The 27896-nt window shown below is 51.9% G+C and overlaps 1 protein-coding gene across 10 annotated transcripts in view; it reads left to right on the plus strand.

Annotated features, from left to right (window-relative positions):
- ZNF469 (zinc finger protein 469) overlaps positions 1-27896 on the plus strand; it is a 243180-nt gene that overhangs the window by 178919 nt on the left and 36365 nt on the right. For 4 of the 10 annotated variants that reach the window (XR_010306008.1, XR_010306010.1, XM_064160090.1 and 1 more), the window contains 2 exons: positions 8939-8991; positions 25738-25920. The gene's annotated coding sequence lies outside the window, so the exon portion shown is untranslated. Of the gene's footprint in view, positions 1-8474; positions 8540-8730; positions 8850-8938; positions 8992-15302; positions 15355-15561; positions 16464-17832; positions 18138-25737; positions 25921-27896 lie in introns of those variants that run through there. The other 6 variants (XM_064160089.1, XM_064160091.1, XM_064160093.1 and 3 more) reach the window with 6 other exon arrangements.

Raw genomic sequence — 27896 nt, forward strand, 5'->3', positions numbered from 1 at the left:
CAAGGAGAGCTCTTAGCTCCCCTTGCTTTATGTTGGATCTTTGCTGAGATGTTAGATGTTGTGGTGTAGCATAAGCCTGGCACTCCTGGTCTCTGCTGGTGCCCAGGGCTCATCCCTTCCAGGGGCAGGATCCCATGAAAACCAGGCTTTGTGACACAAAAACCTTTGGGGGCTTTGTCAAAGGGCTTCATCCACTTCCTTGTCCTGATCAGGTGATCAGTAATATGCCCCCGCCAAGGTGTCACACTTGCTGGCTTCTCTTCTGGTCTTGAGCTACACTGCCCATTGCCCAGCCCATACAAGAGCTCCACATACCCAAGATGCTGCTTCCCAAAGAGGGCAGTATCCTTGGTGTTCAGTGTTTGGAGGCATTCCAGGTCAGGTTGGATGGGGCTCTGAGCAACCTGATCTGACTGGGGGTGTCCCTGCTTGCTGCAGGGGAGCCGAACTAGACGACCTTTGGTGGTCCCTTCCAATCCAATGCAGTCTGTGATTCTATGTGCCAATGTGCTTCCCAGTGTCTGTGCAGCCTTGGGTGTGGGCAGAGAGGAGGAAAAGGTTGAAAGAAAAATGTTGGCTCTGGAAAAAAAAAGTCAGGAAAAGGAGAGAATGGGCTGGGCTGATTCCTGCATTCACAGCTGATGGGACTGGCATAGCACAGGGATGAGCCAGGGGTGGCTCTGCTCCCCAAACCCTCCTGTGCGCAATGTGGCTTCATGGCATGAACATGGGCTGAGTCCTCCCCTAACTCATTCCACGCCTGGTGCAGGTCGGATTGAGAGCAGGTTACAGCTGCTGCCAACTTATGCCAGGCGTTTGCTCATGGTCTGGAGGTACCCAGCACTGCTCAGGCTGGGGGGAAGTTTCCAGCAAAGTCTCATATCAATAATTTGAAGCCAGCTAAGGGTGTGGGAAGGGAAAACATTTCCCCGTGGTAATGAGGAGCAGGAGCAAAGAGTTTGTTCTGGCTGCAGGAGGAAGACAACAGGGAGCAAGGCAGCAGGAATTTTGTGCAGAAGCATTTAAGGAATCATTTCCTCTGCTTTTTTCCTTATATATTTATGTTTTGAGTGGGAAAAGGAGCTGGGGGGTGACCGGGGAGGTGAAATAATCCTGAGTAAAGAAGGAATCTTTATACCTTGTCCTTTTTCTTTTGGGGCTTTTCTTTTGGTGAGTGTTTTGAGAGGCAGGCAGCTGGGAGACACTGCTCCCATTCATGGCTCAGCTGGGGGTGAGCCGGGCGCGTGGCTGGGTGAGAGGACGCCGGCGAGGAGAAGGATTTGGTCACAATGTAAGAAGCAGGGTAGAATAGGCTGGTTGTCTGAGCAGGGATGTAGCATAATGCATAGAAGTGCCAGCATCAATAAGGCCATTTATGAGCGGAGCCTTTTGCCGAGCAGGGCTGGGAATAAACTCTGCAGCGCGCCGAAAAATGTAAATGTTAGCGATCCCTTGGAGACATAATTACAGGAAAAAATAAGGACAGCTTTGCAGCCTGCAGCCTCCTGCATCCCTGCTCCAGTGCCTGCTACATGGGTTGTTTCCACACACACACCCCCCCACAGGGGTGTCTGCACCCAGCATGGCTGCTGTCACCCCCCACACCTCTCCTCTGCCGTCCTCCTCGCCAGCTGGGGATAGGAAAGTTGTGTCTCCACGGCCCGCGGAACGTCTTCGCCGCACTCTTTGGTGTGCAGAGCTCTTGAATTCCTCAAGCTTGTGTGCCACTGGCTCCTCTGGACCACAGTGAAAGGTTTCATTCATCCCTCCTTCTGCTGCCTTCTAGAGTTACCACACCCTGGGCCTCGCTCCGCAGCTCCTCTCTGTTTTCCTTCCATTAGCAGGATTCCCAGATTGAATGGCTGGGAAGCGTTGGGAAGAGATGCTACAAACCCATTAGCATGAGGGCTCTGCAAATACCTGCCCTGTGTGTGCTCCTCCCTGTGCCATCAGGTCTGCAGGGCAGGAAAGCAAAAGCCTTTGGGGTTTGGCTTGTTATTTTCTAAGGTGCTGCTGGAGAATAGAATAGAACCATGAGATCACAGAAGGGGTCTGGTTCAAAACCACCTTTAAGATCATGGAGTCCACCTGTTAACCCAGCACTGCCAGGTCACCACTAAACTGTATCCCTCAGCACTGCATCTTCACAGCTTTGAAGCCCCTTCAGGGATGGAGACCCCACCACAACCCTGGGCAGCCTGATTCAGGCCTTGACAACCCTCCAGGGGAAAAAATTACTCCTCATGTCCAACTAATTCTCCTCTGGTGGCCCCCACCTGGCTCCAGTCTCCTTTCAGGGAGCTGCAGAGACCCAGAAGGTCTCCTCTCAGCCTCCTTTTCCCCAGGCTGAACAACCCCAGTTCCAGCTGCTCCTCACAAGACTCCCTGCAGGTGAGTCAGACTAGATGACCTTTAAAGGTCCCTTGCAAACTAAAGCATTCCATGATTCCATGAAGAACAACCCTTAAGTGCTGTCCAGCCAGGACCATACCAGCGTTTCCCAGAGCAGGTCCCACCCACCACAGCAATAAGTTTCTGCACATTTCTGGAAACCTTTGTGATCCTCTGGTGCTTCTTTGGCTGGGTCTAAGCCATGGCAGTGCAGGGGGTGCACACTGAGACTACAGTGTCATATCCATGAAGGTCTTAAGTACCACAAGTGAAGCCATATGAAGTTGGTTGTCCTTGCGCTAGGCTGTGCTGTCTCCTGTGGTGAGTGGGAGTAGTCAACCTCCATCCATCAGGCAGTTCAGATGTTTAATAATAGGGAGATCATAGAACCATAGAATCAACCAGGTTAGAAGAGACCTCCAAGATCATCCAGTCCAACCTAGCACCCAGTCCTGTCTAATCAACCAGACCATGGCACTAAGTGCCCCATCCAGTCTGTTCTTGAATACCTCCAGGGGCAGAGACTCCACCACCTCCCGGGCAGCCCATTCCAATGCCAATCGCTCTCTCTGCCAACAACTTCCTCCTAGCATCCAGCCTATGCCTCCCCTGGCACAACTTGAGACTATGTCCCCTTGTTCTGTTGATGGACAGAAGAAACCCATCTCAGAAGGATGGTAAACAGGAGCATCTCAGGCTAGGTAGAAAGGGGTTTTGGTTGGTGTCAGCTTTTCTTCTGGGATTGAAACCATTCAACAACCAGAGCAAGATTAGAGGAGAAAAGAAAATGAGTTTCTGGGAAATGTGTGCTGGGCTACAGAAGGTCACAGCAGGGTTACAATGAGGGAATTTGCTTTGAGAAGGAAGATTGAGGCAGTGTGGAGCAGTTGTGACTCTTCTGCCACCCTCTAGATGAGATCAGCCCACAGCCTGGCCCAACTCACTTACAGAGCTGCTGCTTTTATGGATGAGCTGCTGAAGGGAATTAACTTTGGGTGAGTATCTCGATAGGGAAGGAATGAGCTTTTCAACTGACGTGTAGCAAAATGGTAGCTTTGTGCTGACCATCTATTGTCCTCAGAGATGTTGAACCTTCCCTGGCTTTTGGCTCTTTGCAGTTATTCTTTTGGCCATAGGCACTCGTCCATGGTGAATTTAAGCTTCACATGTCACTGATTTATATCTTCAGTCACCATTCCTGGGGGCTTCACAAAAAGCTCAGAGTCCTGGGTGACTCACCATGTTGGATGAAAGCCCTTTGAGGCCAGCCAGGCTCTTTGCAGGTGCCACCACCATGGTGTTACTGCCATTGCATCACTTTCCCTTCATCTGTTGTTGGTTGTCCTCTCTCCGTGTAAGGGTGAAAACGTGAGGGGTTTTGGTGGGGGCCTCAGGTATGAGCACTCAGGTAGAAGAGAGATGCACTGTCTTTGCTAGCAGTGGTGACCCTTCTGATGCCCACAACTCTGTAGATGTTCCTCATGCTTGGTTCCTGCCAACTCAGATGCAGTGGGAACAGTGTTGGCTCCTGTCCCATGGACAGTGCCTGCCCGTGAATAGAATCTTATAATCATAGAATGAACCAGGTTGGAAGAGACTTCCAAGATCATCCAGTCCAACCTATCACCCAGCCCTATACTCTTAACAATGACAGTATCTGCTGTAAGTTTGAAAGCTGCCTTGCAAACTCTGTTGGACTTGAGATCAGTGTGATGCTCACAAGCTCAACCTTGTCTTCCTCTCTTGCTGCTGCCTGGCTGGTTTGTCCAGTCTGGAGCTACCAGTCAAAAATGTCCACTGAGGCCTCACAGGCTGATCTGTGACGTGGTTCTGCACTGGCACTTGCCCTGGGGTAGATGTAGGGGTGGCCTCCCTTACCTTGGTCCCTGATTTTTAGCCTGTAGGCACTTGGATTGTGGTTCTGAGGCAGATGGCAAAGATGAGCAATGCTGCAGCATTCCCAGCCATGAAACAACCTCTGGTTTGGCTCTGAGCTTGGGTCCTCAGCTTGGCCATCCCACAAGCTCCAAATCTGTGCAGACTGGAGTTGTGAATTCAGACTAGGGTCAGGCATCCCTGATGTGTGCCACGGTCAGACCAAAGTCTGTTTTCACCCTGTTGCTTATGCATACACAAGGGCATGTGGTGAGGACCATCCTGATGGAGCTGAGGAGCTGGGAAGTTGGATCCAGCCCAGGCTCATTGCAGCTGGTCACGGCAGTTGTCCTGCAACAGCAAGATGCTGAAAGCTTTTGGCCAGAAGGGACCAAAGCAGGGGGAAAACCATCTTGTATCTCAACTAACACTCTATTAATAGCATATAATTAATACATCTCTTAAACCATTACAGCTAAACATCCAGCCAGGCATTCTGAGGTGAAAGCATCATTTTTTTGTGTAGCAGATATGAAGGGTTTTCAAACCCATTGGGTTTCCAGGACACGAGTTAGAGGTCACAGAAGAAATCCAGTGTGAGGAAAAACAGGACCCTTCAAACCTGGTGTCTAATGCTTCAAATGCTGATAGGATCATCACCACCCTGGAGGGACAAAAATGCTGGTTCTGGGTTTGTAAGGGAACTCTGAAATCTCCAGATAATGGGCTGGGGTTTATTTTAATGTGGTCATAGATGTTTTCCAAGCAGAGTTTATTAGCAAAGTGATTCTTGCAGAAGGATGCACCTGGGTTTGATTTATGTTCCATGGCCAAAGCCAAAGCACAGAACTGGGGAGGGGAGGAGGGGCTGGGAGGGGGTCAAAATGAGCTTTTTCTTGTACATAATGAGATGTTTGTAACAATTATCTAAGTGGTTTCACGTTCCTGGGGTCAAAACAAATCTCTGAATACAGCATATATTCTAAAATTCACTGGTTTGCCCCAAGAATGAGATGTCTAAAAAAAGGCCCTGACTGGAAGCCAGCACTAGGCTGTTAGGCTAGGCTTAGTCTGTGGTAGCTCCCCTGAAGTTCTTCTAGACTTAGCTCACTAGCTAAAATGGGCCTTTTTCCTCCTTCATCCCTCCTCAGGGATGTTGTCTTGGGACTCTGCGTGATGTCCCATGGTGCTGTTTGCCAAATGGATGCTAAAGCTCATCGTGCTGGTAGGCTTCCTGCTGGAATGCATGCTCTGCATGTGCTCCACAGGGCTCAAGAGAAGGTCCAGTATTGATCAGTGTCTTCATCAGTGGTATCCACTCTATGTCAGTCGGTTTGCTGATGGTACCAAACCAGGGGAGTGGCTGACACTCTGCCAGGCTGTGCTGCCATTCAGTGAGACCTTGACTGGTGGAGGGTCGGGCAGAGTGGAACCTCATGGAGTTCAGCCAGGCTGAGTGTAGAGTGCTGCACCTGGGGAGGACTAACCCCCTGCAGTAGTACAGGTGAGGAGTTCACCTGCTGGAAAGCAGCTCTGTGGAGAGAGACCTGGGAGTGCTGGGGGACAACAAGTTAGAATGGTTTAGGTTGGAAGCGACCTCAAAGATCATCTAGTTGCTCAGGAGCTATCACTGTGGACTTGTGGCCACGAAGGTAAATGGTCTTCTGGGATGCATGAAGAAGAATGTGGCCAGCAGGTCAAGAGAGTTTCTCCTACCCCTCTCTTCTGCCCTGGTGAGGCCACAGGTGAGGTACTGTGTCCAGATGTGGGCTCCTGTTTCAAGAGGTCCCTTCCACCTGACACTGTTCTATAACGCATGGAAATGCTCTGCTATTCAGAGGCTGTTTAGGGTGGTGCTGCACCACCGCCAAGGAAAGATCTACTGCAAGAAGCCTCATGGCCTCCAAAGCAAACACCAAGGCCATGCCAGAGCCTTGGCAGCACTGGGAAGGTGACAGGGCAGCTGTGATGCTGGGTGCAAGCATGCAACACTGAGCACCACTGTCAGCTTGGACCAGTTCAGACATGCAGAACTGAGTTCAGGCTTGGTGGGACAGGCTGGAGTCAAGCCAGGCTAAAGCAGCTTTTTTCAGCCCCTTAGTTCTGGTTTTCATCTAAAGAGGTCTTTGCTGAAACTGCACAGACCTTTGGAGAGCTTTTGATCCAAACTGGTGTGTGTGATTACATACCGTGTTTCCATAGGGTGATGGACGTCAGGAGAGCAAAACCATGAATGGGAGGTTGTCCACAAGCAGTGCCATAACCCAGGGGTGCCAAGAAGTGTTTGTTCACTTCTGGAGCTGAAAATACAAACAAACAAAAAAGATCAAAAGAAAGAGATGTTAAATATGAGTCATCCAAAACCATGTGGGCTTTACTGCAAGGGTCAGGAGTTGGTGTAGCCCCTCTGCTGCAGCCAGGTTGACTTTCTGTTGGCTATTTGGGGTTGATGCTGTAAATCAGGATGTGTTCTTCCAGGGGCTGCTCCATGTGGAGCTGCTTGGACAGCATCCAGTCCAGGGCTTTATTGCAATTCCATTTGATTGCTGAGATTAGATGACGATTCATTCTTGACGCTAATGGAGCTCCAGGAATAATGGTGATGATGTGAAACATGTCTGTCCTTCCCCTGCTGAGGAAAGTTCTGGTGACTTCAGAGCAGGTTTGCAAATCACAGAATGCCAGAATCCCAGCATGGTGGAGCTTGGAAGGGACCTCTGGAAACCATCTAGATCAACTGCCCTGCTTAAGCAGGGTCACCCACAGCAGATTGCCCAGGATCAGAACATCCAAGAGGGCTTGGAATCTCTCCAGAGGAGGAGTCTCTGCAGCCTGCTCCAGGGCTCCAGCACTGTCACAGCAAAGCTTCTCCTTAAGTTCAAGTGAAACTTCTTGGTTCCAGTTTGTGCCCATTGTCCCTTGTCCTGTTTATTGAGCACCTCTAAGAAGAGTCTGGCTCTAGCTCTTGTTGAGAATTTATCAGATCCCCTCTCAGGCTGCTCCTCTCTAGACTGAACAGCCCCAGGGCTCTCAGCCTTTCCTCCTTACGGAGATACTTCAGACCTCAGCACCTTCTTAGCCTCTGATGGACTCTTTTCAGTACTTCCCTGTCTCTCTTGAACTGGATAGTCCAGAAATAGACCAAATACTCCAGCTGTGGCCTCAGTAGTACAGAGAAGAGGAGTATTAGAAGTTCCCTCAACCTTCTGGCCACACTCTTCCTTGTGCATCCCAGAGCACCATTGCTGGCTCGTGGAGAACTTGTCCCCCAGCACTCCCAGCTCCTTCTCTGCAGAGCTGTTTCAATGGTACTAGTGCAGGGGGTTATTTCTCCCCAGGTGCAGGACACTGCAGCTGCCCTGGTTGAACCTGGTGGATGTCCCTGTCCACCCAACAGTCCAGCCTGTCCATGTCTCACCGAATGGCACACAGCCTGCCAGAGTGTCAGCCACTCCTCCCAGTTTGGTATTCACCAGCAAACTGTCTGGAGATTCACTTTCTTCCTTCATCTGCATCATGGATAACAACAGTCATAGAATCATAGAATAGTTTCAGTTGGAGAAAACTCCTAAGATCATTGAGTCCAACCACTGACCCAACACCACCATGACCATTAAACCACGTCCCAAAGTGTCATGTCTACAGTGTTGAACAAGATTGGACCTCTGAGGAGCAGTGTGAGCTACAGGCCTCAAAGTAGATTCACTGCTGTCAGAGGAGAGCAGAGCAAATAATCCTCTTGACCTTTTATCCTTACAAACTGGAGGAAGGAGATATTCAAAGTCCTGTAGGCATGGAATTTGGAGGCTTGGTTTAGTGGCATTAAATTGACAACTGGGCTTGATGATCTTAAAGATCTTTTCCAGCCATAATGATTCTGTGATTCCATGATTCTGCACTTCTTTCTAGCCACGAGATGTGAGCAGACCCAACTGCAGACTGGGGTAAAAGTGGCCAAATGGACTCTGCACCAAGGCAGGAGCAGCCCAGCACTTTCCTAGTGCAGGGTCCTGATCCAGCCCCAGCAGCCTCGAAGGCAGCAAAGGTGGCTCTGGTTTTACTCCAGTGTATCTGGGAGCAGGGCTGCTGGTGGGGAGGATGTGCGCCTTTGATATCATAGCCCAAAGCTGGCAGCTCTCCCCACTCTGGCAGCACTTGAGAAGTGCTGCCATATGAGCTGGGTTTCCAGAGAGGCTTGAAAATGCAATCCATTATCTGATAGTTTGGAGCAGCTTTTTTAATTAAGGCTTTGGCTAATGGGCTGATTAAAGAGGTGTGTGGGGTTTTTGTGTCCTTAGGGACTTGGCACATCCTTGCGGCTGTCAGCGGCCAGACTCACTTTTCCTCCCGTGTCACACTCGGAGCAAAGCATTCTATTTTGTTCTTTCCTTTTTCTCTCCTTTTTATATATTTATATATATAAATTTTTTTTTGCCTTTTTCCTTCCCCCCCCCCAACTACCAGAGGTGCAGATAAATCATCCTAAGTCTCCACTCAGCTTGTCTCCTTCTCCCAGAGCCCAACTTCTGTGTGCTACTGGTTGGTGCGGGGCGGAGGGGGGCGTGAGCAGCTCCGTGCCTGTGGTCAGTGATGAAGACTTCGCTTGGAGACACGGATTACAGAGGAACCGCACGGGGCAGCTCTTAATTCCCCAATTTCTTTCATTTTTCAGCCTTCACCGAGGAGAAGGCAGCCTCCCTGCGCCGCCGGCTGGCTTCTGATGAGGTGAGTAAACAGCCTTTTGTCATCGAAGCCTCGCTCCCTGATGTCATCTCAATATTATTTTGTGTTGGGTTGAAGGATGGGGAAAGAGGGGAGGGGGGAAGAGAAGAAGGAAAATGTGCTGCTTGCCACATGTCAGTGTTGGGGGTTTAATTCCTCCTCTCCAGTGATTTCCCAGGGTCTGTTCTCCTCGGTAATCTGCTCCTGCCTTTTTTTTCCCCTTTGCTCTGCAAAGTCCCTTTAACACAACTTTCCCCCACCCACCCCCTGCCCTTTCCCCTTCTCCTGCTCATTCAATGACTCAAGCAGGTTTGTCAGAGTTAAAAAATGATGCTCCTTTGCTGCAAAGTATTCGGGCTATTTCTGTCATGCCAAAACTTGAAATGAAAAATCAATGCCACCCCCTTTCCCACCCTGCTCCCCCCTTAAGAGGCTAAATCCCCACCCTGGCAACGCCAGGACCCCCCTTCCAGGGCTGGACTAACCCCCTGGCAGGTCTAACCCCCTCTACACTGGGCTAGCCTCTCTAGGATGACCTAACCCCACCGGGCTGGACTAACCTCTCTGGGCTGGATTTACCCATCCTGGGCTAGACTAACCTCCCTTGAGCTGGACTAACCCCCCCAAGAAGAGCCAGGCTCCACTCTTCTCCGGCCGCCCCTACCACGAACTCACCTCTCCGGAGAACTTATGGCTTCTGTCGCGACATGGTGACCCGACCCCCCCGGGAGTTAAAGAGTTAATCCAGCTCCCTCACCCCCACCCCCCCCCAACTACATCCCGACTTCAGCTGCAAAAAATATGAAGTGAGGATGGATCTGCTCATCTGCTGAGCAGAGAAGTTGCCTTTGATGTCGGTTCTTCCTTTCCTCCTCTTTTTTTTCCCTCTCCCCCCCTCCCCTTTAACCCTTCTGCCGGTGCTCTCGGGTGAGTTTACGAACATCCCCTCCCCAGCGTCGCCTAGGTGGGTAGCAGAGGGTGGTGGACGCAAAGGGACTTCGCGGGGTGCTGTTTGCTACCCACCCACCACCCCCCTGGGATGTGCATACCCCCAGGGAGCGCACCCACCCATCCTGGGGAGCAGGATGGGGGAATTTCAATGAAGACCCTGAAGTGGCAACCAAGCTGTCACCTGGGGTGGCCTGAGCTTTCTGCACTGTTTCCACACGGCTGTGTCGGATTGTTTTGGGGGGGGGGGGGGGGGGGGGGGAGGGGGCTGCACTTCAGCCTCCTGTTTGGCCGCAGCAGAAAAGCGCTGCTGCCGCTTTAAGGCAGGACTCCCTGTAAGTGACTTTCCATTTGCTGCTTTGGAGAGCTGAGAATTTGGTTTCCCAGATTTCCTTTGAATTGTGTGCAGTAGTCAGAGGGAGTTAAAAAAAACACAGACGCACAACACAAAACGCCAAAAAAGCCAAGGCAAAGCCCGGGAACTACTGTACGCTGGGGAAGGCAGCAGCAAGGCTAGGGCAAAAAGGGAAAGCCTGAGGAAAAAAGTGATTTGGGGGGGGGGGGAATGAGGCTCTGTGTGTGTGTGTGTGAAATTTAGGGATAAAATTAAGATTTAAGGAAAAAAAAGTCATCTGCTCCCATTTCCCTTTGCCTTCCTGTTCCCGTTTCCTTTTACCTTTCCCTTCGCCTTCCTGCCCCTTTCCCTTTTTCCCGGGGAGTGGAGGAATGGTGCCCACAATGGGTGCCATGCTAGGTGCTGTGATGAATAGGGGACCTGGAGGATGCTGCACCCCAGAGTTATGGGGTGTCTGCACCCACAAATGCTGGATCTTGATGGGGTTAACAATCCTCACCAGCTGGGGAGCATCAGAAATTGCCGCTGTGCTCCATCAATTCATTGGCACTTTCTTTTCCTGCCTGTTTGCTCTGGGAAGAACAAAAATAAAGAGGAGGAAAGGAGAAAAAAAAAGAGGAGGAAAAAAAAGAAATGTTAAGCCCCTAAATAAATAAATGTCCTGGAAGGGGGCTGGGGGAAAGCTCTGTTTCCTCAATTAGCTGAGACCTGCCTTCTCTTGATGAAGGAACGGAAGGCAGCGAGTTTTAGCCTCTGGATTTGTGGAGCTTTCTCCAAGTGCCAAGTCTGGTTATATGGGGACCGAGGAGGGTTAGGTGGAGGAATCTCGACTCCATTAACTCCTTCAGGTCTGAGCTGCTTTGGGAAACTAGGTCTGGAGTACAAAATGAATCAGCAACCCTGTAAGGAGGGAGGGTTTGGGCACCTGAGCACTTGAGTGAGGTGGTTCTTCCTATTGGGATCTTGCCAGGCTGGGGATTCTGCTGCGTAAGGTGTGCTGATGGAGAGGCACTGTGGGGGCAGAGGGACCTTGGGATCAGTTGGGCATGTTTGTCGTAGTTGTTGGCAGGTGACTTGCAGGACCATGGTCAAAGAGAAACTTTTGTGGTTGTGCAGAAGGTCTGGAGATGCCCCATCCCTGGAACCATTTCAGGTCAGGTTGTCTGGGGCTCTGAGCAACCTGCTCTAGTTGCAGATGTCCTTGCTTGTTGCAGAGAGGTTGAACTAGATGAGCTTTAATGATGCTCCCTAACCAGTCTGTGGTTCTATGAAAAAGTCATGTTTGAGGATGAATGCAAGAACTGGCTGCACACCACTAGCAGCCAACAACTCAGGAGGGAGAAATGCCCTCCAGCAGAATTTCCAGGGGAAATACCTTCACCTATACAGGGAAAAATATAACATCCTGGGAATTTACAGTTCCCATCGCAGCCTATCCCGTCCTTGGTAAAGACATCAGGGCCATGTGTAGATGCAAGATGTCTTGGATGAGGGGCAGCTTCCTGCTGCCTTGCCATGCTTTGCCTGGAGACCTGCTCTCCCCAGGACTGTGGTCTCCACCACATGCCTCGCCAGCATGGCTGGAGCCAGCACCCCATAAAGCCACTGAGGCTGTTTTATGGGTGAGTGCAGGCAGCACGAGAGGAGCAGGTGACAGGCAGGGCAGCCTGCCTGCCTTGCAGACACACTGAGGCTCCTTTACCCCTCCTTGGAAGCATAAAGGGGCCTTAAAAAGGAAGCAAAAGTAATTTAAATTTAATTTACACTCACTTAGAGACCTCTTTACGTGGCTCGAGAAGCATAAAGGGCCTTAATGTAGCTGGGAATCAACTCCTGAAGGTATCTGTGCCTGACTGCTGGGCATTCATGGTGCAGAGGCTCACCTTAGGCTGCAGTCCAGCTTTTCATACAGATCCAACAACATACTGGGAGCAGCAGCGTCCCCCTGCTGGGGTCAGGTCTCATATATACATCCATAAGTGAAACAGAGTTGGGCTTCCAAGGAATGACATGAAGGTCTTGGCTTGCCAACACAGTGGTGCCAGTCTCATTCCCTCCCTTGTCCATTTGGGATCATACGAAGGAATTTAACCTTCTGGACACGATCCTGTGCAACCTGCTCTGGGTCACCCTGCTTTAGCAGGGAAGTTGGACCAGATGATCTCCAGATGACCTCCTTCAACTCTGCTGCATTGGGATTCTGATTCTGTGATGTCCCGGGTTAAATGGGAAGGGACCCTGCCTCCTGCTGAAGGGCAGAGGACTGCAGAAGGGAAGCCGGATGAGTCTCAGAGGAGATGGCCATGGTGTTCCTCATCTCTTAACACCCACTCACTCCTGGGAAGCCTGAGCCTGCTCTCGCCTTTCTGTTATCACAAACACAGTGAAGATTGATGTGCTGGGTGGAGGAAACCACATTGCAGCCATGCATCCCAGGAGACACCACGGAGTTGTTTGCCTGGTTCCCTACGGATCCCAGCTGCTGGCTGCCCAGAGACCCTGCAGCAGTCGTTGCCCAGTCATTGCTGCTGGCTTTAAAGCATCCAGGGCAGTGGTTCATCTACAACACTCGTAATGGCATCTCCCATGACACCAGGAATCCCAGTGCCAGCCCTAGCACAGGCTCTCCACATTCCAGAGGAGCTGGAAGTAATGTCCAAGCATAGGTTTGGTGAACCAGAGACAGGATTTGGGGAAAGCTGGCCTGTGTGGAACAGAATATGGCTGGAGTGGAAGCTTTGGATCCTGTGCAGACTGCCCCACAGCACCCATCAAGTGTCCAAGAGCCGGAGTCTCCCTTTGGAGCATCACCTGAGTGTACCATGACCCAGCTTCTCTGCTTATTTATAGCCTTCAAAGACCTTGGAGCACAAAGCTGTGGATGAGGCCTCTGCTGGGAAAGGCTGAAGCCAAGAACTTGATAGGAAAGGATGGGGGCAGTTTTATCTAAGGAAACCATCCAGGTTTGTCACAGCTCCACTTCAGAAGGGAATATCCAACCCCCAGCACTAGTTAATGATAACCTGATCCAGTGTCGCTCTTGTGATTGTCCTCCCATCCTTCACTATGGGATACTCTCAGAGACTCTGGGCCAGACACCATGACCTGAAATCTGACCCTTTTTTGCCGTTCCCATGTTTGCAGGGTCACTCCCATTGCTCTCCACCACGCAGCAGGATGCAGGGATGCTCATTCTGGTCTGTGAAGACACACATCCCTCCTTCTTCCAGAGTCCCCTGGACGTAGGGATGAAGTCCAGCAGAGAAACACCAGTGCTTGCACTGGTCCCTGTACTTCCCTTGGGGTTTTAATCTGTTGGCATTTTAACCTTTGGGTTTAAGTACGTTTCATGCTCACTTGTTACCTACCTGGCAGGGGTAGGGGTCAGGAGCATGGCACACAAGTGTCAAGCTCTGGCAGTGTATCAGGCAGGTATTTGCACTGCGTTTTGGCCTCCTTGCAAGCCCAGCTTGCCCCGTGCCAACCCTTGCTGCCTGCCCACCTGCCTTCCAGGCAGAGCTCTGAAATCAGCCTGGCACTAACTCCTTCTCCTTTCCTGTGGCTTTGCTCGCTGGCAAGGTCTTTTCATTCCCTGCATTACCCACCAGCTCTGTCCCAGTGCCCCAGGTGTGGTATGAGATGTTGGAGCCCATGGGAAGCAGCTGGACATGGTAATGTCTTTCAGTGGCTGCTGGAACCAAGAAGAAGCAGCTGGACGTGGTCATGTCTCTGGGTGGCTGCTGGAGCTCTTAGGAAATAGCTGGGCACAGCTGTGTCCCTAAGTGGCTGCTGGAGCCCAGAGGAAGGAGCCTCAGCTCCTTCATGTCCCCTAGGTGCCTGCTGAAGCCCACAGGAAGGATCTGTGCATGTTTTTTTTGCCCTGGTGCCATGCGTGTTCATATCCCAGGTGGGTGCTGCAGCCCACAAGGAGAAGCTGGACATGGTCGTGTCCCTGGGTGCCATTGACAGTTGTGTCCCTGGGTGGCTACTGGAGCCCGCAGGAAGGATCTGGGAATGGTCATGCCCCTGGGTATGCTGCAGGACACAACCCAGCTCATTCTCCCCGCGCATCGATGGAGATCTCCTCGGGAAGGCATCTGAAAAATGCAGCTGCAGGCGACCGCTGATGTCCCCTTTAAAAAGGGAAGCGAAAGCTCTGCTCTGTGTTGCTGCGCATCTGCTGCTTTCTAATTACGGGGAGCCGCCTCCCCCCAGCGCCCTCCCCGCGGCCCTGCGGAGCTGCCCGGGTCAATGGGGTGGCAGGAACGGTTGCACGCCCCTTCCTGCAGGCTGTCAGCTTTAATTAGCACCCTCCTGCCCCAGCACAGGTCACAACCAGGCTGCAGCAGCAGCGGGTGCTACCCTGGGGCTTCCCACCTCCAGGACACCTCCCCGGGAGGGCAGAGGGCAGCCCTCGGCTCTCCTGTGCTTGCGCCGTGTGCTAATGCGCCTGTAGCTGGAGCAGACACCTTCTGTGGCTGCACCTCGAATATTGGGTTCAGTTCTAGGCCCTTCAGTCCAAGAAGGATTGAGGTGTTGGAACAGGTCCAGAGAAGAACAAAAAAGCTGGTGAAGGGTCTAGAGCACAGGTCTTGTGAGGAGCAGCTGAGGGAGCTGGGGTTGTTCAGCCTGGAGAAGAGGAGGCTGAGGGGAGACCTTCTGGCTCTCTACAGCTCCCTGAAAGGAAGCAGAAGCCAAGTGGAGGTTGGTCTTTCCTCCCAATGAACAAGCCATAGAGCAAGAGGAAATGGCCTCAAATTGCATCAGGGAAAGTTTAGGTTTGACATGAGGAACAACTCCTTCCCCTTGAGGATTGTCTAGACCTGGACCAGGCTGCTCAGGACAGGGGTGGAGCCCCTGTCCCCTGGAGGTGTTTCAAAGCCATGGAGATAGGGTGCTGAGAGATATGGTTTAGTGGTGACCTGGCAGTGCTGGGCTAATGGTTGGGCTTGATCACCTGAAAGGTCTTTTCTAACCAAACCAATTCTGTAGTTCTGTGCTGTTGCATCAGGGCTCCTCACATGAAGAACTGGCTGCAGACTCAAAGTTGGAGACACTTCCCCCTGCTCTCCAGACCCATAGGGATGAACAGCTAAAGCAGGTTCATAGCTGTGCCTGCCACACCACAAACACACAGCCAAGATACTCTGTGGACCCAGCCCAGAGATTTAGGGACAACACTTCCATGTTCATTTGGCACTGGCTGTCTGGTGTTGCCTCTTGGAACAGCTCTAGGATCAACCTGGACTGGGCATCACCTACCTCTGCAGATGCAGAAAGGAAGCTAAAAGCATGGACCCTGAAAAGCACAGATTCTTTGGAGGAAGAAGAGGATGAGGGAGGCTGGGAGCAGTGATGCACATGAAGACGATGCAGGGGAGGCTCAGAGCAACCTCCTCTCCTTCCCAGAACCCACAGTGGCCACTGCTGAGGGATCACCGTTGGCACTGCCTTTCACTAAGTCTCCTGCCCACCCCACCCAGGCTGGAGGAACGTTCTCCATACAGCAGTGGTGGACTGCAGAGGATGAGAAGGAACCTTCTGCTCTCCTGGTACCTAGCAGCAGCCAGGAAACAAATCCTTCTAATTGCCATCAAACCTCAGCATTTCACAGGGCGGGAGGAAGATCTGTCAGATATGCTGTGAAACCAGAGCAGGACAACATCCAGTCCTGATGGATGGACCAGAGCTGACCTGCCCTGACCAGCTCTGGTCCAATAATTCAGCTTTTGTTTGCGTTTAATTACAAACGTTTAAAGAAAGGGAGAGAAAGAGAGGGGGGGAAGCACTTTTCTTTTCACAACAACAAAGCCTTGAACCACACTTCAAAGTTGGGTTTCTGGGACAGTTGCATACCTTTTAAAAATAGTCCTCTTGAGCAGTGCCAAGTGCTAAATGGATTGCAGAGGGCAGGTCCCCCACGTGGGGCTTCTAGCAGACCAGCCAGCACTGCTGCCTGCTTGGCTGCTGCCTGCATCAGCTCCTGCTGCCCAGGACTGCTGCCCAAGACCCTTCCCCAAGCAGGTCCATAAGTTGTGTGAACTGCCTGCATCAGCTCCTGCTGCCCAAGACCCTTCCCCAAGCAGGTCCATAAGTTGCATGATCTGCCTGCATCAGCTCTTGCTACCCCAGACCCTTCCCCAAGCAGGTCCATAAGTGGCATGATCTGCCTGCATCAGCTCCTGCTGCCCAAGACCCTTCCCCAAGCAGGTCCATAAGTGGCATGATCTGCCTGCATCAGCTCTTGCTACCCCAGACCCTTCCCCAAGCAGGTCCATAAGTGGCATGGACTTTATTTACCTTCTCTTGAGTTTTTCTTCCTGGGTATTGCAAGCTGGGAGGTGATGATAAGGGTGAAGATGCCAGGACAGCCCTTGAAGAGGGTGTTTGGGAATAGTGTGGCAGTGTCTACCTGAGCTGATACCCTCGTGGCCTAAAGGAGGCAGTGGTTTATCATCTGGGAAGGTCTAGCTGGAATGTCCAAAGCAGGGAAAAGGATGAAGAGGAAACTGAGGCAGCACTGGCTCAGATCCAGGTGTTCCCCCACCCTGTCCCAGTCTCTGCGGAGAGTCTTCTAGCTTCTGAGGAGTGTCCTGGCCCTTCAGTCCAACTTTGGTCCTGCTCATGGTCAAGTGCCCTCAGAGCTGGTGACTGGGCTGGTCTAGGGCCTTTTTACTCTAAACCAAGGAGTTTTACTCTCATGAACCTTTTTGAGGCATTGACTGAGTTTATTTTTTTCCTTGCCCATCAGTGATGCAGAAATGATGATACAGAGAGTAGGAAAGAAGAGATCTGAAGCCACAAAAGCCCAGTTCTCATACCTGCAAACTGAGATCAACACAAATCCACCCAGCAGCACTGATATGCCCTTGCTTGGAGCACCCTCATCCCTACCCCGCTCTGCCTCAGCAGTGGGACAACTGCTGCCAAGGATTTGGGCAGAAGCTGCCTCCCCAGAACCTGGACCCTGCCTGGAGAGGGCAGGTTGTCCAAAGTCAAGGTGGAAGTTGTAAAGAGGAGATTTCTTATGGTGAGGAAGCAGAAACTGCATTTCTCAGGAGCTGGGATGTGGAGCTGGCAGCCAAGGATTTGCTTCAAGCAAATTTGGTGCTTTTTTCTTTGCCTACGATGCCTGGTGGGCTCCTGGGGGTCTGGGAGCTGTTGATGAAGATCACAGAGTCATAGAATCATAGACTGGTTTGGGTTGGAAGGGAATGTTAAAACCCAGCTAGTCAAACCCCCTGCAGCGAGGTCTGCAACTAGAGCAGGTTTCTCAGAGCCCCAAAGAGCCTGAACTGGGATGGTTCCAGGGATGGAAGAGTGTTTGACCTCTGTCAAGAAATGAGGCAGCAGATCCGTTCTCTGTTTGGCTTTCCCAGAAGTGAGGATGAGCTCTGGTGAGGTGTCAGCATCCTGCAGCATCTTGCAGTGCTTTGGGACCGGTGTGGCAGACGTCCCCAAGGCCCACAGGACCTCTGCGGCACATTTCAGGTGCTTCCATCCTGAGTTGTGTCCCACACCATCGCTCCTCTCCTCCGCAGGGAAATGCCCACCAAGGCTGCAGCTTCTTCCTAAGGCGCTGCAAACCCACCAGAAGCAAATTGCTACCTGCTGGAGACGAAACGCAGGTCGCAGGGCGAAGGAGGCTGTGTGGAGCTCTGGGGGAAGCTCTCTGTGTCGGGAACGTGCTTTTCTTGGAGCGCTCTGCTGCGCCTGTGCCGGCTGGGATGTGGGGAGTAATTAGAACCTCATCCCGAGCGCTTGACGAGCGTGTTTTCCAGCCTGGATGCTGACAGGTCAGGCTAGCCAGCCGTCCCTCCGTGCCTGAAGATGTTGACATTTTATCTTTCCTGAAACCAAAACAAGGGCCTGGGAAGTTCTTGGAGCAGAAGGAGCAATGCTGCTCACTGACAGCCTGCCGGTGGCACGTGCAGGGAACACCAGGGTGGCCGAGTGCAAGGACACCCAGACAGCCTGACAGCAGTCAAGCTTCCGTGGAAGGAAAAGGAGGAAAAGGAGCTGGAGGTGTCTGTCAGCAGCTGGCTGCAGATGAGGCACTGTGTGCCCAGGTGGCCAAGAAGGCCGACAGGGTCTTGGCTTGGATCAGCAAGATCAGAGATTAGCCTCGCCCTGTATTTAGTACTGGTCATGCTGCATCTCAAATACTGGGTTCAGTTTGGGGCTGCTCACTCCAAGAAGGACAGTGAGGTGCTGAACAGGTCCAGAGAAGGGCAACGAAGCTGGTGAAGGATCTGGAGAACAAGTGTTGTGAAGAGCAGCCAAAGGACCCGAGATTACTCAGCTTGGAGAAAAGGAGACTGAGGGGAGACCTTCTGGTTCTCTGCAACTCCCAGAAGGAGGCTGGAGCCAGGCGGGGGTTGGGCTCTTCTCCCATGGAACAAGCAACAGGACAGGAGGAAATGGCTTCAGGTTGCACCAGAGGAGGTTTAGGTTGGACATGAGGAACAATTTGTTCCCCTTGAGGGTTGTTAGGGCCTGGACCTGGCTGCGCAGGGCAGAGATGGAGACCTTGTTCCTCTAGGGGTTCCAAAGCCATGCAGATGTGGTGCTGAGGGGCATGGCTTAGTGGTGACCTGGCAGTGCTGGGTTAATGCTTGGAATCAAGGGCTGAAAGGTCTCTTCCAACCTAAAGATTCCATGACTCTCTGATTCTGGGATGGAGAATTACTTTCCTCCTCCACATTTCCCTTCCCTGCACACCAGCCCTCCTGTGTGATGTTTCTCATTTCCTCTCCCCATTAAGGGAAGCTGGAAGTGAAAAGCTGCACACTTGGGCTGACCTAACCCCGAGCTGAGCCGGCAGCCGGCGGCACACAATGAGCTGCTGTTCAGATCTCGCTGGCACCGGCTCCTTGTCTGCTCCCAACACAATGGTGTTTTCCTTGGCCAGTGTTCAGAGACACGGGAGGGTGATGGTGACAGGGAGGATTCCCACATCTTCTCCCATCAAGGCGTTGTTCCACCAGGATGTGCCATGGAGCCCATGCTTGGCATGTGACCCTGGAGTGCTGATCTCACTAAAAGGTGCAGGGATAGGGATGAGAAGGTTGCAAGTTGGGCATGATACAAGGGGCTACCAATGGAGGATTTGTGAGCAAGGAACTGGGAGTAAGGAGTTGTGAGCAAGGAATTGTGAGCAGGAAACTACAAGCAAAAGGAACTGCTATCAAGGAATCACAAGCAAGGGATTGTGAGTAAGGAATTGCAAGCAGGGAATTGTGAGCAAGGAATTGCAAGCAAGGGATTGTGAGCAAAGAATTGCAAGCAAGAGATGAGCAAAGAATTGCAAGCAGGGAATTGTGAGTAAGGAATTGCAAGCAAGGGATTACGAGCAAAGAATTGCAAGCAGGAAATTGTGAGTAAGGAATTGCAAGCAAGGGATTATGAGCAAAGAATTGCAAGCAAGGAATTGCAAACAAGGGATTGTGAGCAAGAAATTGCAAGCAGGGGATTGTGAGCAAAGAACTGGAAGCAGGGAGTTAGGAGCAAGGAATTGGGAGCAAGGTGGGTGTTTCCCAGAGTGTCCTGGAGAGATCCCATCCTTCAGCTCGCTGTTTTTCACTCCTCAGGATTAGTTTTTGTTAATGAGTAAGTGTAAAATGATGCTGTGAGTGCCTGTGGATGCTGTGGGGGCTGGCACAGCAGCAAGCAGCAGCAAATCTCCGACCTCAAAGCAGCTGGAGCCAGATTAATGAGTTTTAAGTCGAGTTTTGGTGCAAAAATATAAGAATCCAGTTGAATCTACCTGCCCGGGGGGGGGGCAGGAACCTGGCAGCAGAGGCTCTCCCGTGGCACATCGTTGGCTCAGCTGCTGGAGCTGCAGCACTGAGTAATTGAAGCAGGAAGGTTTGGAGAGGCTGGGATAATTAATTCTGGGAGAGATTATGAAATCTGTGGTGAGTTGTCTGTGAGTCTGAGAAGCCTGGATGCTGGTGTAAAATATCTGCTTTCATTCAACCACAAGCTCTCGGGGTGAGGCCAGAATCCCTCGGTGAGACTTTCTGGCCAGCACCAAGCTGGAAACCAGTGGCTGACTTGGGGGGGGGGGGGGGGGGAGAAGAGTAGTAATCTTAATTTATCACATACTTTTCATCCCAAGCACTTCCACAATCTGAGCAATCCTTGCTGCCAGCTGGTTGCAGCAATCCCTTCAGCTACCAAAGTCCAAGCCTTCCCTGGGCTGTAACGGCAGCGAGGGCTGTTAGGAGGCAGTAGCAGGTTGCTGTGAAAATTCCCTTTATCCTAGAAAGAATTCCTTCCTGGGAGCTGCACGAGCCACACAGACAGAGCTCCCCGGGTGGGAATGTCGGCCGAGGAGAGTTTCACAACCCTGAGTTCACAGCAAGGTCCTTGGGATGGTTACAGAGCTCACACAGCACGGATCCTGTCTGCATCCCGATGGATTTTGCAATCTGACATCCCTCCCGCAGCTGTCAGGACGTTGCCGCTGGCAGGCCTGGCTTGCAGGAGGAGCAGGACAGGAAATTCTGCAGCAGCAAAACCACCACGCTTTGAACAAGGGTGGCACCAGCTTTGTGAAGTTTCAGCTTTAGGAGAATATTTCAGTGCAGCAGCCCTGCACCCTGGCTGGGATGACTTCTTGGTGGGGCTGGATGAGTCATGAGGCCAGGAATGGCACCTCTGGACATAGAATCATAGAATCATCCAGGTTGGAAGAGACCTCCAAGATCATCCAGTCCAACCTATCACCCAGCCCTATCCAATCAACTAGACCATGGCACTAAGTGCCTCATCCAGTCTTTTCTTGAAGACCCCAGGGACGGTGCCTCCACCACCTCCCTGGGCAGCCCATTCCAATGGGAAATCACTCTCTCTGTGAAGAATTAGTACTCAGTGTGGGAAATCGAGGTCTTAGCCCTGTTTGCCTGTGAGATGTCTGTGCTGGGACTTCCTCTGTGCAGCTCCAGGGTTAAACAGGAGATGCAGGTCCTGATGGGTGCCGCAGATGTGGAAGATGCACATCTTGATGGGTGCCGCAGATGTGGGAGATGCACATCTTGATGGGTGCTGCAGATGTGGGAGATGCAGACATGAGATATGCACAGCTTGATGATGCTGCAGATGTGGGAGATGCACACCTTGATGGGTGCTGCAGATGTGGGAGATGCAGACATGAGATATGCACAGCTTGATGATGCTGCAGATGTGGGAGATGCACACCTTGATGGGTGCTGCAGATGTGGGAGATGCAGACATGAGATATGCACAGCTTGATGATGCTGCAGATGTGGGAGATGCACACCTTGATGGGTGCTGCAGATGTGGGAGATGCATACCTTGATAGTGCTGCACATGTGGGAGATGTCCACTCTAATGATACAGTGCTCTGGCCAGGCAGGCTGGAGCTCATTTCCCAGCCCGGGTCCCAGCCTCGCCATATCCTCAGCCACATCCATCACCAACCCCCTGACTTTGCAGCTTTGGAAGTGCTTCTCCTGGCAGCCACCTCCCACTTCCTGCTAGGCCTCGCTGGGGATGTCCACGAGAAGGTTGTTATAAGCCCTGATGTTTGATTTCATTGTGAGTGCCCCAGCAAGGGCTGGGCCTGAACTTGGCATTTACTGCACATGGCTCTTGTTCATTCCTGGGATGAGATAACAAATCATGGCTGTCACTCGAGGTTAGCCTGGCTGCTTCATCAGCTCTCCCTCTGCAAGACGGCAGGTCATTAGAGCATGGTACTCATCAGGATGTGTATCCACCTTGCCCTCTGAGCATGGCTGTGCTTTGCAGTGCAAGGTCTAGTTGGAGGGCTGTAGCTCATGATGCTCCCCAGGGATAAACACAGGGTTCCACTCATATTCAACATCTTCATCAGTGACCTGGGTGAAGGAAGAAGGTGGCCCCTCAGCCAGTTTGCTGGTGATACTAAACTGGGAGGAGTGGCTGACGTCTCATCAGGCTGAGCAGGGACCTGATCAATGCTGATCATTGGCATTGTTCAGGCTCTGTGGCATGGATTTGATGATTCTCAGCACTTTCCAGGCTCTGTGGCACAGGCTGGGGAGGGTATTGTTACAATTTGGGGGCTGTCAGGGAGGGCTGCACAGTAGCCCCCTTTCTAAAGGTCCGTGCCCTCTCTCAGTTGCTAAGTCAGCCTCTCGTCCCCCTGTCAGCTCTGATTTGTAGCCCTGCTTGTGGCATCTGGTTTTCATATGACGGGTGGAACGCAGGGGATGCTGTCTGCTCGCTTCTGCCCAGAGCTATTCATCTGGGGCTGGCGAGCCAAAGCAATAAAGCCCTGTTCCTGAAAGGCACTAAGCATGGAGCAGGAGGGGGATGGAGAAAGGGTCTGCTGTCCCTGCACCCTGCAGGATGGGAAATGAGGGGCAGGAGGATGAGATGGAGCTGGAACCCACCCAGGTCCAGAATGTGAAATGAGGGGCAGGAGGATGAGATGGAGCTGGAACCCACCCAGGTCCAGAATGTGAAATGAGGGGCAGGAGGATGAGATGGAGCTGGAACCCACCCAGGTCCAGAATGTGAAATGAGGGGCAGGAGGATGAGATGGAGCTGGAACCCACCCAGGTCAGAATGTGAAATGAGGGGCAGGAGGATGAGATGGAGCTGGAACCCACCCAGGTCAGAATGTGAAATGAGGGGCAGGAGAATGAGATGGAGCTGGAACCCACCCAGGTCAGAATGTGAAATGAGGGGCAGGAGAATGAGATGGAGCTGGAACCCACCCAGGTCAGAATGTGAAATGAGGGGCAGGAGGATGAGATGGAGCTGGAACCCACCCGGGTCAGAATGTGAAATGAGGGGCAGGAGGATGAGATGGAGCTGGAACCCACCCAGGTCCAGAATGTGAAATGAGGGGCAGGAGAATGAGATGGAGCTGGAACCCACCCAGGTCAGAATGTGAAATGAGGGGCAGGAGGATGAGATGGAGCTGGAACCCACCCAGGTCCAGGTTCTTCCTCGTGCTTGGGTATCGGGAACTGGCAAGTGCATCCCAGTGTTACAGAGTGAGTTTAGAGGAGGGATCTCACTGCTAATTCAGAGTACATCCATAGCACAGGCTTTTGTGGCACACATCCTCGGATTTGTCCTCAACACCCTTTCTCCATGCTCTTGACAGTGCTGGGTGGCACAGGGTGGCTCTGAGCATCCCAAACCCCTCCAGAGCTGCCTGTGGTTGCTGGTGCTGTGGGACTCTGCTCCATCCAGCAGAGCCTGCTTATGTGGTACAGGGCTAAGGGTGTTCACAGGGTCTGGGGGGCCTTGCTGGAAGGTGAAATGGGGTTGATTCAAGGTGGTGTGGTCAGAGCTGGCTTTATGAACCGGGTGATCTGCTTTGGCTCTTAGTGATGGTACTTGCAAAGCCAGGTGGAAGACCTCTGCCCGGAGTCAGCCATGGGCACCAACACTGCCCATGGCTGCTTCTTGTGTTGGCCAGCTTGGACTTCTTATTGCGTGTGGCCATTTCACTGCCTTAGAGGAATATTTGCCTCCAGCTGCTGAGAGGCACCAGGGCATGGGATGCTCCCAAAGTCATGACCTTCCAGGCACATCCTTTGCTGGGGCATAGGTTCTCATGCATGGCTGTGCCAGTTGTCCCCAGCTGCCTGCTCCATCTCAGGCTGTGCTTGCAACCTTCCCCTTTGCTCCTGTCTCCTTTGGGGTGGGGCAAGCTGGAGCCACATTTCCACGTGGAGCAGATTTTATTGCACCCTGATGTCCAAGATCAATTTCAAACAGCACCAGAGACCTGCTGCCACCCATTCCTTCTGCAAGTAAACCACCTCCAATCCTCCTAAAGCCATCAGACAATCATAGAATCATAGAATCAACCAGGTTGGAAGAGACCTCCAAGCACCTTTTGGCATCATCTAGAATCTTAACACTGTGGTCTGATTTTTCTAAGCCAGCAGTTGATTTTCAGCAGTGAGGAATGCTCTGGAGGAAGCAGATTTATTTTCCCTTCCCTCGCTGGACTTCCTAGGATGCAGGCTTTGATCCAGACTCCTGATGTTATCAAGTAGGAAGCTGCAGCTCTTTGAAGTGGCTTCATGTCGTGCTTCAAACTTTGGGGGGGAATTTTAAACCTTCAGCATCGGGTGCAGTTGGGTATGGATCACCCAGACCTCAGATCCAAGGACCATGGCCAATGAGGGATGACCAAGGGCTCAATCTGAGACCATTCAACAAGCTTGGGGGCTTGCAGAAGAGACAAGATTGTAGCTCACAGCTTGCTCAGGGAGATTTGATGCTTCAAAGAAGTATAGACATGGTGCTTCAGGACTTGATTTAGTGGGCATGGTGGTGTTGGGTTAATGGTTGGGCATGATGATCTTAGAAGTCTGTTCCAAGCTTAATGATTCTAAGGAGTCCAGGACTGTGGCCTGAGTAAGATCTGGGTGCTCCCCTGCTGTAGGGAACATCTGTCTTTGCTGCTGTCACCTGGGGCAAGGGAAACAGGTCGTGTCCTGATTCTAGAGCTGCTGCATGGCACGGATGTTGGGATGATGTTTTCAGGGTTGTGCCCATCTGGATAGTTGGAAACCCCCTTTCTGCTTTGCTTCTGTGGCTGTCTGCCCAAAATTCTACCCTAAAAAGGCATCCACACCTTGTCTTTGGGAAATGAAGGCAAGAGTGCAAAGCTTTCCTGAAGCAGCAGCAAATGACTCTGAAATGAGAGCAGGCCCAAGCAGCCAGCACTGGGAGCTCTGCTCACCAGCAGTGGATTAGCAGGGATGTGGGTGGGTTCACTCTGGTTTGTAACGAGTCCCATGTTGCTAACAAGCAGAGTCCACACAGCCTCCTCCCAGGACATGGGGGATGAATCAGACTTGATTTGTGCAATGCCTTAAGCTGGGCTTAAAGTGTAACTGCTCCTGCATCTCTATACTCTTGTATTTTGTGATGGTCCAGGGCATGTCCATGGTCTGATGCAGAGGTACGTAGAAGGAGGAGGGTCTCTGTCTCCCAAACCAACTTGAAGATCATTTGGAGAGCAGAGGAGAGATTTGAAGATGTTGGCAGGCTTTTGAGAACAACTTTTCCCACAGCATGGAGTGAGGAGGATGCTGGGTGTTGGGCTGTGTGTCCAGCCTGGTCATCGTCCCGGGGGAAGGTGATGGAGAGGAGGACTTGGACACGAAGTCTGTGACAGGCAGTGGCAGACACACCAACCCCCCACTGTGGATCTGTCTTGAACCTTTTTTCCTCATTCCTCATCTCTGAATTAGAGAAGCAGGATAAAAAGTAGTCTGTAAGGCAGGGAGAAAGTGGCCAGCATCCCTTGGTACACAGCAGCTCTTGGCTTTTGGCAGCTTCCTCATCAGAGTCTTTGCCAAATAGTTCCTGTGCTCTGGGTGTGGTTCCTTGGGGTCCCTGATGCCATCTCCAGCATCCCCAGGCAGTTATCCCCTGCTGAACTTGGTTGTTCCTTTCTCCCACAGATCCAGCACCCCTTAAGCAGCTGGCCACCTTTGAGTGGCACGGGACAAATACAAGTGCAGGAGGATCTGCCCAGGATGAGCAGGAATGGCCTCTCCAGCCTTTGGAATTTGCCACATCAGGAAGCTCCACACATCCAGAGCCCGTGAGGAGCCCAAGTAGGACAGGGGATCCACAGGTGCCAGGTATGTGATCATCTTTGATCAGGAGACTCAAACCAGGTGCTCAGAGGATGGCCATGGCTCAGAACCAGCTCTGGGTGCTGAAGGAGTATGCTCACAGGGGTGAGGTGTGTGGGTCAGGCATTCTTGACCAGCAGCAAGCACCATCTATCAGTCCTGCTGCTTCCCAGGAAAGCAGCTGCTGCAGGTGCAGACTGCAGATGTCTCCTGTGCAAGGGCTGGAGGGAGTCTGAAGGAGAGAAGTGGTCTGGATCCGAATCCCTGGTGATCCACAGACAAGTGACAGGTACCCCAGACTTCCAGATCCACCATGCATCCCTCACCACCATGCCATATCAGCCATTCATCTGCTTCCCATCAACCTCATCAAGAGATGCACTAATGAGGAGCTGCCAGGAGAGGTGCCTGAGCTATGGGATTTGTCCTGATCCATGCTCTGATGAGGGAGGGAGATCTGCTCCTGAGGAGCAACCTCAGTGCCCACTGCTTCATGCTGAGGTTGATCTCCCATGCCAAGGGCAGGCAATCCTGGTGCTGCTGCTTCTGATTTCCTGCTGGTGTGGGGATGCTGCCTATGCCGTTTCTTCTTGCTTCTTAGCCCCAGATCTAAAGCCTCAAGTAGTTTTTCAGGCCAGAAAGCCATTACCCTCCTCCCCCTCACTACCATCCTCAGTTCCACAGTGATGTCTGGGGCTAAACTTCTGTCCTGCAGACAAGACAGCTTTAATTTGTCCTCCATCAAGCAGCTCAAGCTCTTCCTTTGAGGAAGGTTCATGAAAAAGATGGAAAACAGACCCTTAATGCCATAAGAATTTTCCTCTCTTCCCCCACCCCATCTCCACTGCCATCAACTGCAGCCCTCTATACGTTGATGGCAGGACAGGGATGCTGCAGCTCTGCCAGCAGGGCAGGATTTTCTTTGACTTCTAAGTGGAAGAAAATGGTTTAAAAAGAAATTACAGCTCCCTAAAAAAAAGAAAAAATATGTTTTATTGCTTTGCTTGTCACTTGGGAGAGGCAGAGAGATCAGGGAATGCTTTTGGTATTGTCTCTTGCCTCAGAGGCTGGAAGCAAAGAGGAGCAAACCTACCAATCACACAGCTGGATATGGCCTGAGCTCCATGCAAACCAATGGCAATATCCCAGGAGAGAGATGCTTGAAGGTGAAGCAGGATGCTTCATGTTCTCATTGAATCATAGTCATTTGGGTTGGAAAAGACCTCTAAAATCATAGAATCAGTCAGGGATGGAAGGGACCACAAGGATCATCTAGTTCCAACCCCCCTGCCATGCCCAGGGACACCCTACCCTAGATCAGGCTGGCCAGAGCCTCATCCAGCCTGGTCTTGAACACCTCCAGGGATGAAGCCTCACCCACCTCCCTGGGCAACCCAGTCCAGGCTCTCACCACTCTCATGCTGAACAACTTCCTCCTCATGTCCAGCCTGAACCTACCCATCTCCAGCTTCACTCCCTTCCCCTTAGTCCTGTCACTCACTGATATCCTGAAAAGTCCCTCCCCAAGTTTTTTGTAGGCTCCCTTCAGATACTGGAAGGCCACAATAAGGTCACCTCAGAGCCTTCTCTTCTCCAGACTGAGCAGCCCCAACTCTTTCAGTCTGTCCTCATATGAGAGGTGGTGCAGCCCTCTGAGCATCCTCATGGCCCTTCTCTGGACACTCTCCAGCACCTCCACATCCTTCTTGTAATGGGGGCTCCAGAACTGGATGCAATACTCCAGGTGGGGTCTCAGCAGAGCAGAGTAGAGGGGGAAATCACCTCCCTCGACCTGCTGGCCACACTTCTGATGCAGCCCAGGATCTGCTTTCTGGGCTGCAAGTGCACAACAACTCCAACCATCAACCCAACACCACACTCACTAAACCATGTCTCTTAGCAGCACACCTCCACAGCTTTTGAACACTTCCAGGGGACGGTGACTCCATCACATCCCTGGGCAGCCTGTTCCAGTGCCTGAC

Source organism: Pogoniulus pusillus, chromosome 20 (assembly GCF_015220805.1).
Source record: "Pogoniulus pusillus isolate bPogPus1 chromosome 20, bPogPus1.pri, whole genome shotgun sequence".
NCBI classification, from domain to species: domain Eukaryota; kingdom Metazoa; phylum Chordata; class Aves; order Piciformes; family Lybiidae; genus Pogoniulus; species Pogoniulus pusillus.